The 11,547-nt window shown below is 44.0% G+C and overlaps 1 protein-coding gene across 8 annotated transcripts in view; it reads left to right on the top strand.

The window, feature by feature from the left end:
* Positions 1-355: 355 nt before the first annotated feature.
* Positions 356-11,547, top strand: part of CNOT4 (CCR4-NOT transcription complex subunit 4) — a 72,680-nt gene continuing 61,488 nt past the window's right edge. For 2 of the 8 annotated variants that reach the window (XM_027452743.3, XM_027452734.3), the window contains exon 1: positions 356-760. The gene's annotated coding sequence lies outside the window, so the exon portion shown is untranslated. The remainder of the gene's footprint in view (positions 761-11,547) is intronic. The other 6 variants (XM_027452748.3, XM_027452762.3, XM_027452772.3 and 3 more) reach the window with 4 other exon arrangements.

Below are 11,547 nucleotides of genomic sequence, written 5' to 3'. Positions count from 1 at the left end.
AACGGAGCCGGGAGAAAATAGTAATAATAAAAATAATTATAATAAAAAAAAAAAAAATGAAGCGACGGCTATGGTTGGGGAAAGGAGAAAAAAAAATAAAATGAAAAAAAAAAAAAAGAGAGCCGGTGTGCCGGACCTGTCCGGGTTCAACTGCCGGCAACAGGTGGCCGGGACCGCAGCGGGCGGCGGCCGGGACCCCCGGGGCGGGGCGGCTCAGCCCGGAGGGGGCAGCGGGGGGCGGCAGCGGGGCCCCGTCCCGGCCGTGCCCGCCCCGGCCGCCTACAAGTCCCGAGCGGCCCCGCGCCGTCGCGGCGCTGCCGTCGCGCCCCGTCCCCGCGGCCGCCCCCCGCCGCCGCTCCCCGCCCACTGTCGGCGGCGCAAGCGCAGGGGAGGCGGCGTCCAGGGCAAGTCTCCCTAATGTAAGATGGTGGCCGGGCTGGCAGCGCAGCGCCCCGAGCTCGGAGCTTCCCCGTCCCTCGCCTGAAGGCCGTCGGAGCAGCCGCCGAAGCGCCCGGCCGGCCGCCGCCACAGGTCCCGCCCCGGGAGCGCCGCCGCGCTCGCCCCCCGCTCTGCGCTCGGCTCCCGTCGCCTTCCCTCCCCACCCTTCTCCTCCTCCTCCTCCTCCTTCTCCCCTCTCCTCCTTCCCCACACGCTCGCCCGCCCGCCCCCGCCGGCCCGGCAGGGAGAGGGAGCCGCGCACACGCACCGCGGGCTGGGCAGGGCCGAGCCAGGCCGGGCCGAGCCGAGCCGAGGAAGGCGGGTGAGTGAGAGCGAGCCGCAGGCCGGGCCGGGGGAGGAAGGAGGGAGGAGGAGGAGGAGGGGTGGGAGCCGGGCCGCCCTGCCTACGAGAGCGCCCAGGCTTCACCGGGACGGCGCAGGCCTCAGCCCACCCCCCCGGGCCGGCCCCGGCGGCGGGGGGGACGCGGGGCGAGGCGGCGGCCGCCGCCGGGAGGGGGGCGCCGGGCAGCGGGGGGCGGCCGCAGGGGGACCCCGCGGCGGGGGCCGGGCCCCGGAGCCTCCCCGGGCACGGGCGGCCGCCGAGGGGGGAGCCCCGGCTTGGCGTGGAAATTTCCTCTCGTCCCCTCCTGCCTCCTCCCCGCGGCCGGGCTCCATTTGTTCCTGCGATAGGCACTTTTATTTTAATACTTGGGGGGGGAGAGGGGAGCAGATGGTAAATGGCAGCGTCTTGTGCTTTTTTTTTCGTGTTATTTGGTGCCGTCCGTGTAACCTCCTGAGATCTGGCCGTCTGCGAAAGGATCGGCACGTAACTTTCCGTCTCTCCCCCTCGCAAAGCACCAGGAGCCCTTTCCATTTTGTGCGTGAGCTGGAGCAAATGACAGGGCTGCGTGCGGACTCGCGTCTGGCTGCCAGTGGCTGTCACACTGCTCTACCTGCCCGGCTGGGAGCCAGCGGCCGCTGTCCCCGTGTGTACGGGAAGATGGGAGGGAAAGCACACGAGATCGCTTCCTTAAAATGCTTCCTCACCGTCCCAGGAAGGATTTAATAGTCCATAGCTTAGACGTCTGTGTCAGTATAGCGACACCAAATGCGTAGTTCGCAGGAGAAGCAGTTCTTTGGACCGTATCTTAATGTAAGCAAAAGCCATCAGCTGGTTAAAGCTGTGGAAACTCTGGGCCTGCAGATGTTCGCCTGTTCCTGCCCAAGTTTTAGAAGTTAATGTTGGCCGAGAGCATGTTTACTGAGCCTGTACAGATTCGTAACGTGCTGAGCTTTAACTGTCTGTATTTCATTTTAGTTTTAAAGTGTTTCGACTTGGGCATCCCTGTACTTTGACTTCGTGTTCATGTAAACATGATGACTGGCATGAACAGAAGACACTCCGACAGATAGATGAATATGTGGAGGAATGAGATTCCCGCTGTCCTCCCCGTGTTCCTGTTTTGTTCCTTTCACAGGGAAAGTATAACAAAATGCAGCCTTAAGAAGAGCAGAGAATAAGATAGCTGTGAGGTTTGAGGGGATGGATTGGTTTCAGCTGGCCTCCAAATACTCAAATATGCATCTAGTTTCTTCCTGTTTCTCTAATAATGCAGTGAACTAGCGCATGGTCTAGGATTCAGATGCGTTGCACCTTAAGCTTTTGGGATTCTGTGGTAGAGTTTCTAATTCATAAACAAGACGAACACATGTAAGTGTTTAGAAATGCTTGGCAGTTGAACTTGGCTGAATTGCAAGCAAAGTTCATCCTAGGGGAAGGGATTGTTTTGGAAAGGGGAGAATACAACGATAAAATGATCTCTGCTTTTAACTTACTGTTTCTTCAGGTGCCGCCTCTGATTAGTTTTTTAAATGATGACTCTTGGATGATCCTAACAACTTCTTTCTTTCTAGAGGAAGGGTGGTGAGTGCCTTTCAGGAATAGTGCTCTCAAAATTTGTTGGTGCTTTCTCTTCAGCAACTGCTATGCGGTGCCCTCTAAATGGAATGCTGGGGTTAAAGAACTTGGTGAGAGAATCTGCACAAGTATGTGGCTTTCCATTTTTTATTAAAAATATTAATTACAAACAGATAGATGTCCTTCATGGCTGTAGTCCAGGAAAGTTAGGATATTCTATATATAAGTGAAATGTTTTGAAATTACTCTGAACAAGAATTTGATCTCTGATCAAGCAAGGGCCCTGAAGGCCTAACCTTGACAGCTGTTTCTTAAAACTTTACCTACATCTTTGAAATAACTACCATCTGAAATAAACTCATTGACCTGTGCGTACTAAACATCTTCTGAATGACTGATCATAGATCAGCCAAGGCATCTTAGGCCATGAATCCCTTTATCAGAGCTAAGAAGTTAGTTGTCCAAGGCCTTACCACGTGTTGGAAGGAAATTAATTGCTCAGGAAAACCACTAACATCAAGAGCTCTTGAATGTTCATGTGGGGAATGGTGTCTTAGCTTCTACAAACCACCTTTTGCCCCACTTGTATTTGTGTAGTATTGCTATGATAATTCAGTGCATCTGTGAAAGATGGCAAAGTTTACCTTGCTTTAATGTCCTCAATGCTTCTGTTCTTTAAGATAGTTTTGGTGCTTTCTTTGATTTCTAGTGTGTAAATTCTGTCTACTTTGTCCTATTTTTATCAGATGGAAACAGCGTGAAGAGTCAGGATTCGGTGAATAAGTAGGCATCTCTTCGGGCCCCTTCTAGTTCTTGGAGAACAGACCAGTTCCTTTCAAGAGACTTGGTTAAAACTTACTAGCATTTTAACAACTATAAATGCTTACCAGTCTTCAAAACTGAAACAGCAGATGGTTTGGTATGGGTTAGGATGGTGCTCAGATCTTCTGCTTCTACCTGTAAGCAAACTGGGAGGAAGATACAAGTATTTAGCAGGCAGTGTGAGCGTAAGCTCTAAGTAAAAGCATGTATACATACGTTCTTGTGCTAAACCCTTTGGATCTGTTAGGTGTATGTTTTCATCAAACTGGGTTTTGTTACGTTGTACCAGAAACTTTCATCCTACCTTTGGTTGTGTCAGATGATGTCTTTCTTGTGTGAGCTTAAAAGGGAGATCCTCATCCTCTTCTTACTTCAAAATTATATTAAACAGTCTACTAAATTAGTGAATGTTCAGAAGTCATATTTTTGACTAGCTCTGGCTAGCTGTTATTAGACTGGTTACTCCAGCCTAAAGAAAAGAATCAGTGTTTAAAATAGTGTTTTCCACGTAGCACTTAAGTAATAAGGTCTGGTGTTTTTTGTGGGGGTGGGGTAGTGTGTTTCTTGCTCGTTTCCCCCTGGCTGTTCTAGGATCATGGCAAATCTAAGGTATTTCTTGTAGGGGAATTTCATTTCAGGGGGTCTTAACAGTGTTTTCTTAAATATGTGTACAGAGTAGTTTATGTATGTGCTACCTTATGCACATGCTGTAACAGCATGAGGAAGCAAGAGAATGACATCTTATCAGTCCTTTTCTGTGTATCTTAAAACCCATCTATGTACTATATTCTGGAGCAGGATATGTTAGAGTTGATTTCAAAATAATCGTCCATTTTGGTATTTTTATTAGTTACTTCATCTCTTGCTGGTTTTCAAACTGGGGAGAGGTGGGTTGGGGTCAGTAGAAAGGGCTTTGTGCGTATTGTAGTCAGTGAGTTTAAAGACGGTTGTAGAGTTGAAGCAGACGTGCTGCTGAACTTGGTGGGCATGGAGCTTAGCTCTTGGCCGGGGCTCGCTCCCAGAGTGGTGCTGCCTGCTTTTGACCAGGATCTGTTTTCTTGTAAAGGATGATGGCAAAACTTCGGTTGTCTGTGAGTGACTTTCTTCTGCAGTCCCAGCATCAGTTTCTTCCTTGCTGTGCATTCAAGAATTAGATGCCTAATATGAAGTAGATTTCAATTGCCTGCAGTATCTGATGTGAAATAGCTGCGCTGTTCCAGGCTTGGGCTGTGAGATGGAGGGCTCCCTGTTGGAGTGCAGATCATTGGACTGTGTCCTTCTGGGGTTTGGTTTTCTTAGTCATCACAGCTTAGCAGTCCTTGATTTCTGAAATGCAAAATTGCAGCATCTTGTGTTTGATTGTAAATACTAGTTAGCAGCACTAGGATTTCCCCTTCTTTCTGTTTCAAAAGAGATGAAATGGATGGAGAAAGAACGTGTAACGATGGTATCTTCCCTTTCTTGACTTTGAATTTCTGCTAACGAATTTGGAACAGAATCACAGGAACTTTGTATGATTGACAGGAGTAAGTACTGTGGTTTTTAAGTAGTGCTTCATCCCTGCTACTACTTCAGCACATTTTTTAGGCCTCCTTCATGGCGGACTGCAACCTAATCTTCTGTTTTGGGCTACTGAGCTCTAATCTCTTCCTTGCTGAGCAGAACAGGCATTTACTTTCCCAATGTGGATATTCTTAAACAGTTTCTGCTGTGTAAAATTTGATACAGAAAAATAGTATGTAAAAGGGTGGCAATCTCACTAATCGCAGGGCAAATAGTACGCTGTATAGGAAGACCTGCTACCAGCTTCCCAGCTTAATGCAACGGACAAGTGAGAAGCTGGGCAACTTGTTTTAGGAACAGTGTGTTCGGCAGATCACTTACAAGCATGTAGCCTACTTTCTAGTATTTTAGTTTAAATCTACAGTTATGGCAGAAACCTTAATACAAAACCTGTTTGAACAGTGTATATTAATTTTAAATTGCAAGATGCCTGGGCTAAGACTCATAGAAGTGTGAAATACTGTATTTGCAACTGAGGTAATGTTATTACTTCAAACCAATCTCTTATTACATGTTAACAATAACTTACCAGTTAAAAAATACGCACTTAACAACTTGAATGCAGGAATTGAAGGAAATAATTCAGTGATATAAATATATACTTTGCAATTGCTGACCTGAGGGAGTTCAAAGTGATAAAAGTTTTGATGAAGGTGACATGCCACAGAGGTAAGCGTGTGATGATTGTCATTTGGAGTTTCTGGTGTGCAGTACAACTCAGAAATTAAACAAAAAGAGGGGTGGGGGGGAGTGGAGAAGTGCATAGTGGTAGTCATGAGATGTATGGAGAAAGTGTTCAACTGCTTTTTTTTCTTTCCCTACCTTCTCTCCAAACATAATGAGTGAAGATAGGTATATATGTAGCTGTGGCTGTACCTGTCAGTTCAAGGCCTAAAGCTTCACTGTGATCTGCAGAAGTTACCTTGGGCTGCTGGATGATTCAGAAATAGAAACTATACCCTCTCTCTTTGAATAGCTACTGCTTCGTTACAGATGACTTTTCCTTTAATGAAATCTAGAATTCATCTTCAGTATTTCATTCATAAAAAAGTGTCCTCTGAGAGCTCCTAAAGTAGCATGAAAAGAAAGGCCAAAACTCGTTAGGTCAAAATCTGTGTTTATAGGTCAGCTTGCCTGATAGATAATCTGAGTGCATCTCCCCCTATCAGTGTGAAAGGTAGGGGCCCTGAACTGCTGGAATTAGCTAAAAGCACTAGCCCAAATGAGAGAGGGGCCCAGGAACACTAATCCAATTTGTCCAGTGATTTTAATCTTGCTGCCATTTATCATAGAACTGCTGCTCCTCTAAAGCACACTTGCATGTGCTTCTGTTGCTTGTTAGCAAGTCCAATCCCTCTTCCTACAATGATGAGTTTTCCTTTTACAAACTTCATCTTACACAAAGGGTCAAGGAAGTTGTGACTGAAGGAACCAAGTTTGAGAAATTGTAGTTTCTTCTTGTCTTTGAAAGCTTCTTTGCCAATACTTTCATTTAGCGAAGTGTGCATTTAACATATTAATGTTGTGGTTTCACAGTTACTGGCAAACTGGTTCTGGAATATCAGGTGGTAAGTCTGAAGGCAGAGGATGATTGCTGGTGGCTTTCTTCAACATAACTGTTAGCGTGCAATAAAAATATGAAAGAATAGCTGGGAAATCTAAGGAAATATCAGCTTTATAATCATCAAGCTGTCTTTGCACACAGGCAGGCATCTTCTGCCTGGTTTATAGTTCTGTTTGTCTTTAGTAGAGGTAACTGTAAGGAATGCTTCACTGTAGGTCCATCCTCTTGTTCACAGCAGTGTAGTGGCTTCCTGCTCTAATTGGGCTCTCTTAAAGCCATTAATTTCTTAATCATTTTGCTCATGGTCTCATTTTGATTTAACCTTGCAGGCTCGTGATTCCCTGGGGGTGGGGCAGCGGCATACCTTGTAGGAGAAGGATTGCTCTGGTTACTACTACGTAAATACATAGTGCAGTGAAACTCGGTAAGAACCAGCTGTGTTGTGTGACTGTATGACTCTTTGACAGTGCTGAGAAAACACCTTGCCTCAGTTGGAAACTGCTCGCAATTGGTTCTGTGAAGAGCAGCATCTTTTGCTGGGCTGCTGGCAAACTGCTTTCAAAGAAAAAAGGGAGCCCTTACAGCCATCTTCATGAGGAGGCCCGCTGTGGCATTGCTGTTACTCTTTTGGGTTAGTTATATAGAGTGTAACCTAAGTGAAGAACCAGAAGATAGGCACTGGGAATTAAAATCCTTACTTCATCTCTATTGATAATTAATACCAGTTACTGTTTGTTGTATTTTTAGTTTGTGCTCCTGTGCACACACTCACATACTTTATTGAGTAGAGGCAAGCCAAAATCTGTTTTCTAACAAATTTCACTTGGGAGGAAGAGGTGAGAGGCAGGTTCCTTCTGGCATCTGCAGTACTGTAGTCAGCCGTGCTGAGCAGCTGAGCCACGCATTGGATGAGGGGAGCAACCAGCTGCTGCTCGTGCTGCATGCACAATGTACTTCTGAAAGCTTGGTGGCAACTTCCAGAGAAGTGCAGGGCAGCCCCTTCCGATAACACACCACTTTTTTCCTGGGACTTAGGACGGACTCGGGAAAGACACTGGTATATGAGAAGAACTCAGCATCACAGTTTTGTTTTAGTAAATATAAAGCCAGATACTGAAGAGAGCATCCCCCTCAACCAGAGCTTCCATCAATATAGAAGTTGGTGAGGCTGCTTTAATACTGTATTTCTCTTTAATTTTTCATTTTCTTTTTAAAAAAGAAAAATTTAATAACCAGTTCTTTCTCTTAAGGCAGTTATTTGAATCTCATCTGGATTCTTGTTAGTTTTCATCTCATGTGGGCTTAGGCTTCTCTGAAGGCACTGCGCTCAGCTGCTCTTGATCAGTAAGAATTCAGAGCTGTTTATTAGTTTGGAGGAGTGGGAACAAACACAACCTGTGAAGTAAAGCCACAGCATCTAAAGAATATGCTGGGCAAGTGCATTTGCAGTGTATTTGAACTTCTGTGCTTTTTATAGTGTCTTGCAGTCTGGCAGATTACTTTTTGGGGGATTGAATTCAGGATTTTGTACATAGCTAGTGACTCCTTAAATTCACCTTCCTGAATTAATGTGCTTCCATATAGCTGAGGCAGTAGTAGAAGGAATATATCTAAAACCAGTGCTCCACACCCTACTGAAGCTTGTGGAAAGAGATACTCTGCTTTTGAGTGTTTTACTGGATTGTTTCTTTTTAGAATATTATTTTTTTTTCCTTTTCTGCGCAGCCTTTTTAGAAAATGACCTGGAAAACTATGTCCCCAGGATACTTCTTAATGCTCTCCCTTTCCTTTTTTAAAGTCAATTGTTTTTGTCTGTGACTGTCTCTAGCATTTGTTTACTACAGCTATAGGTTATCTTCAAGCCATCATATGCTCTATTCCCCATTGAGATAAAGGTACTTCCCTGAATGGAGGTGCTGATCTTTCCCAACCTCATTGTTTACTAACAAATACATATTTCCCTGAGCAGTAGCAGCAGAGGATTGTAACTCATGAACCAGACATGTGGGAGGTAGGATTTATGATTGGAGTGAATACTGCTCAAACTTGACACCTCTGTGGATTTATAGCACTTGTATGGAGTAAGTGATAGGAAGATTCTTTCATCCTCTGAAGTTTAACCCGTACATACATAGTTATGTGTATGAAGTTTGGTTTGCTTTCTGAAATATAACTTATTTTTTGGAAATACAAAATAAATATATATGGTAAAGCTGTAGTTTACTTTGATTAGTTTTAAACATGAGTGCATGCTAGTGGTTATGCCTTGTTATTGTTAATTTGTGAGTTCTTCAAACTTTCCAGCACTTATCCCATTGGAGATGAAACCTTCACTTGAAGGCATTGATGCGCGATTCTTATCTGGAGTCTTTAAACTCTTGTGTTTAGTTATTAAAAACAAAACCCAAACACATGGGTAAATCAAGGTCATCCTGAATTTCTGCCCGAGAGGAATTTAACTTAGCTCCTTGCGATGTAACGTTTACCCTTGGGACAGTCTTTTGATTGTAGTTTCAGCCCATATTTTCATCTGTATGTCTTTATTTCTTATCCTTAAGTGAGTCTGCTAAAAGTGAACGGTAGTTTGAGAGATAATTGATAACTTCTGAGTGGTGTTGTCTCAAATGCCTAGGCTTGTGGATCTGAGCTCTGGACTGATGTTTTTTGTACAATGGTGTCTTGTTGGGTAAAGAAATACTGAATTAAGTGTCATCTTCCACTTTCTGAAAGGTAAAATTTATAGAAAACTGCAATGTATGCTGAGTGAGTAGGAGGGCTGGGAATGTAGTGGCTACTTCTGAAGTGGATTTTATTCTGGAATGGCTAGGGCTTCTCCTTCCTGCCCAGTGATATCTTCAGAAGATGTAAGGTTCTGAACTGCAACCCAGTCAAAAGTGAGTGGGGGGAGGAAATGGAGTTTGTTTTGTTTTGTTTTTTGTAGTCGTTCCATTTAAGCTCTTGCTATGTTTCCAGTTCTGTGTTTGTGTGGTGTCTTGTGCTGTTTTTTTCCTCACAAGGTAAAACTTTAAATATTCTCTTGGCAAAAAAAAAAAAAAAAGCAATAATCCTAAAGTGTGTTTGAATGTAACTATGACATGGTAGACATTTGTGCTGTTCACTGTTGCCTAAGATGTGTCAGTGAATCTTTTAAACCACCATCCTACCTGTGTCTGTCCCAAGCATGATATTTTTATTCTCTTTAGTTAACTGAGCAGAGTCAATGTCTGCCTTCAGCTGATAGGACCAATAGGTCACTGGTGTTACTGGATGCTGCATTTTAGTTAGATGCACTTGTGTTCTGCCCAATTAATTTCTTTAAATTGGGAACAGATACTGCAGTATGTAGAGTTCTGCTATAGAGCTGTAGATTTTGGAGAAGACTCACCTTTTGATGCTTTCAGCATAAAACAAGAAATAAACCCAACGCCTAGCTTCCATTCACTTCAACAGTGCCATAAACTTGGATGCAGGATGCATGCTATATTTGCAATCAACTTTACCTTCCAGATGTACTTAATTCAGCTTTCTTGATGTATAACTTGTGCTTTTTTTCTCTCTATTGGACTTGGCAGTTGCTAGGGCTAGTGCTTTAACCACTGGTTTCTTCCTGCAAATACCTACGTGTAAGTATAGGTACCTAAGTGTAGATGTTGTATCCATTTGAAGTAAAAATGGCCTTTTGTACTTTAAACTTGTACTGTAACTTAACAGTTCCACTGTAACACGTGGATTTACACCTTGAGACAGTTACAGTGTGCCACAGCAGTCTTTATGCTAGGGAATTCCTCTGATAAAACACAACTTTTCCACTTGATGCTGCAATTTTTGGCCTTGTTCTGTGGCTCAAGGACACTTTGTAATTTCATTATAGTCAACAGATATACTCCATTGGGTAAAGTTAGGTGCAACTTAAATGTTTGTAGGATCAAGGCATTAATTTTTAGCATCTTGTTTTCTGCCTTGAGCTCTGTATAAATTGAAGTTGTGATGTGTTGCTGTGTTGCCTGAGGTTTACAGTGGAAGTGCAGGCGGGTTATTCATCTAATATTACTGTATCTCCAAACTGTTAGGTGTTCCTTTGCCCGTGGTTAACAACTGACTTGGCTGTGCCTCTGTGGTGAGAGGTAAGCATTGTCAATATGGCCAAAGTCAGGTTTGTTGCCTTATGCTCTCACGTGGCTGTGAAGATACCAAGAGTGTAAATGGCTGAGCTGGAACCTGGAGGCAGTGACTGTGCTGTTTCCCAAGTTTCTGAATGAGATTGAAGAGACTGACCAACTGTTCCTGCTGCTGTGTGATTGTGGGTAGCTTCTCAAGGATCCTGACCAAGTTTTCAGGAGGTGCAGGGACTTAATTTATTTGTGGGAATTAAAAACAAAAACAAACCAGATGAGTACAGACCTTTTTCTGTAATATTTATTCCCCTTTTCCTGGGAATTAAGGAGGGGGGCTTTTCTGAGACGTGTGGAGGCCTGTAGAGATTTGTTTTTCTGTAAATGAAGCTTTGTTGTTTGTTCCAGTACCTGTAATTTCCCAATCATAACCCTTGAAAAAAAGGGAAATATTTTCCTCCCCCAGGAGGTCTAAAGAAAATCTTTGGATACGATCCTTCTCCATGCCTTCTTCTCCTGTCTCTGGTATTCACTGACTTACTGGCCAAGACATGGATTTCCCAGTAGGTAACAATTCCTTACGTTACTTATTTCACCCAAGAGTGCTGGTGTCTGAATAGCTAGTACTGTCCTGAAATACGTTGCCATTAGCCTGATGAGTAAGTTTGGAGTACAGAAAGGATGGCTTAGAGAATGGATACTAGAAATTTTGCTTGTGGTTATCACTAGGACAAAGCCCTTCCCAGAACACAAGCGTGCTTGTGGCTCTTCTGTTAATTTATTTCACCTTGACTGTTAGCTTATAGTTTAGATAGCCTGTATAACGTACTCTTGTTCTCCTTCATGTTATATCTCAAAGTACGTACAACAGAGGCTTTTCTGATCTTATTTACTTGTCCCTGTGTATCCAAGTATATATTTAATCCTGTAAAACTTCTCTGCTCAGCAGAACTGTCATTCAGTTGGGTGTTTTTTTTTTGGAAGGCCTTCCGTAACTAATTCTAGTTTAGAAACAGCTACAGGCTGAACATGAGATGTCCCTTCTTTCTTCCTCTCTAGAGTTGGGGTGTCCTAGGAGGGGGATTACAGTGAGAGAGGCAGCGTACAATTTATGTGTACTGGAAAAGGTT

Source organism: Anas platyrhynchos, chromosome 1 (genome assembly GCF_047663525.1).
Source record: "Anas platyrhynchos isolate ZD024472 breed Pekin duck chromosome 1, IASCAAS_PekinDuck_T2T, whole genome shotgun sequence".
NCBI lineage: Eukaryota > Metazoa > Chordata > Aves > Anseriformes > Anatidae > Anas > Anas platyrhynchos.
This window is presented reverse-complemented; position numbering and strand designations above follow the sequence as displayed.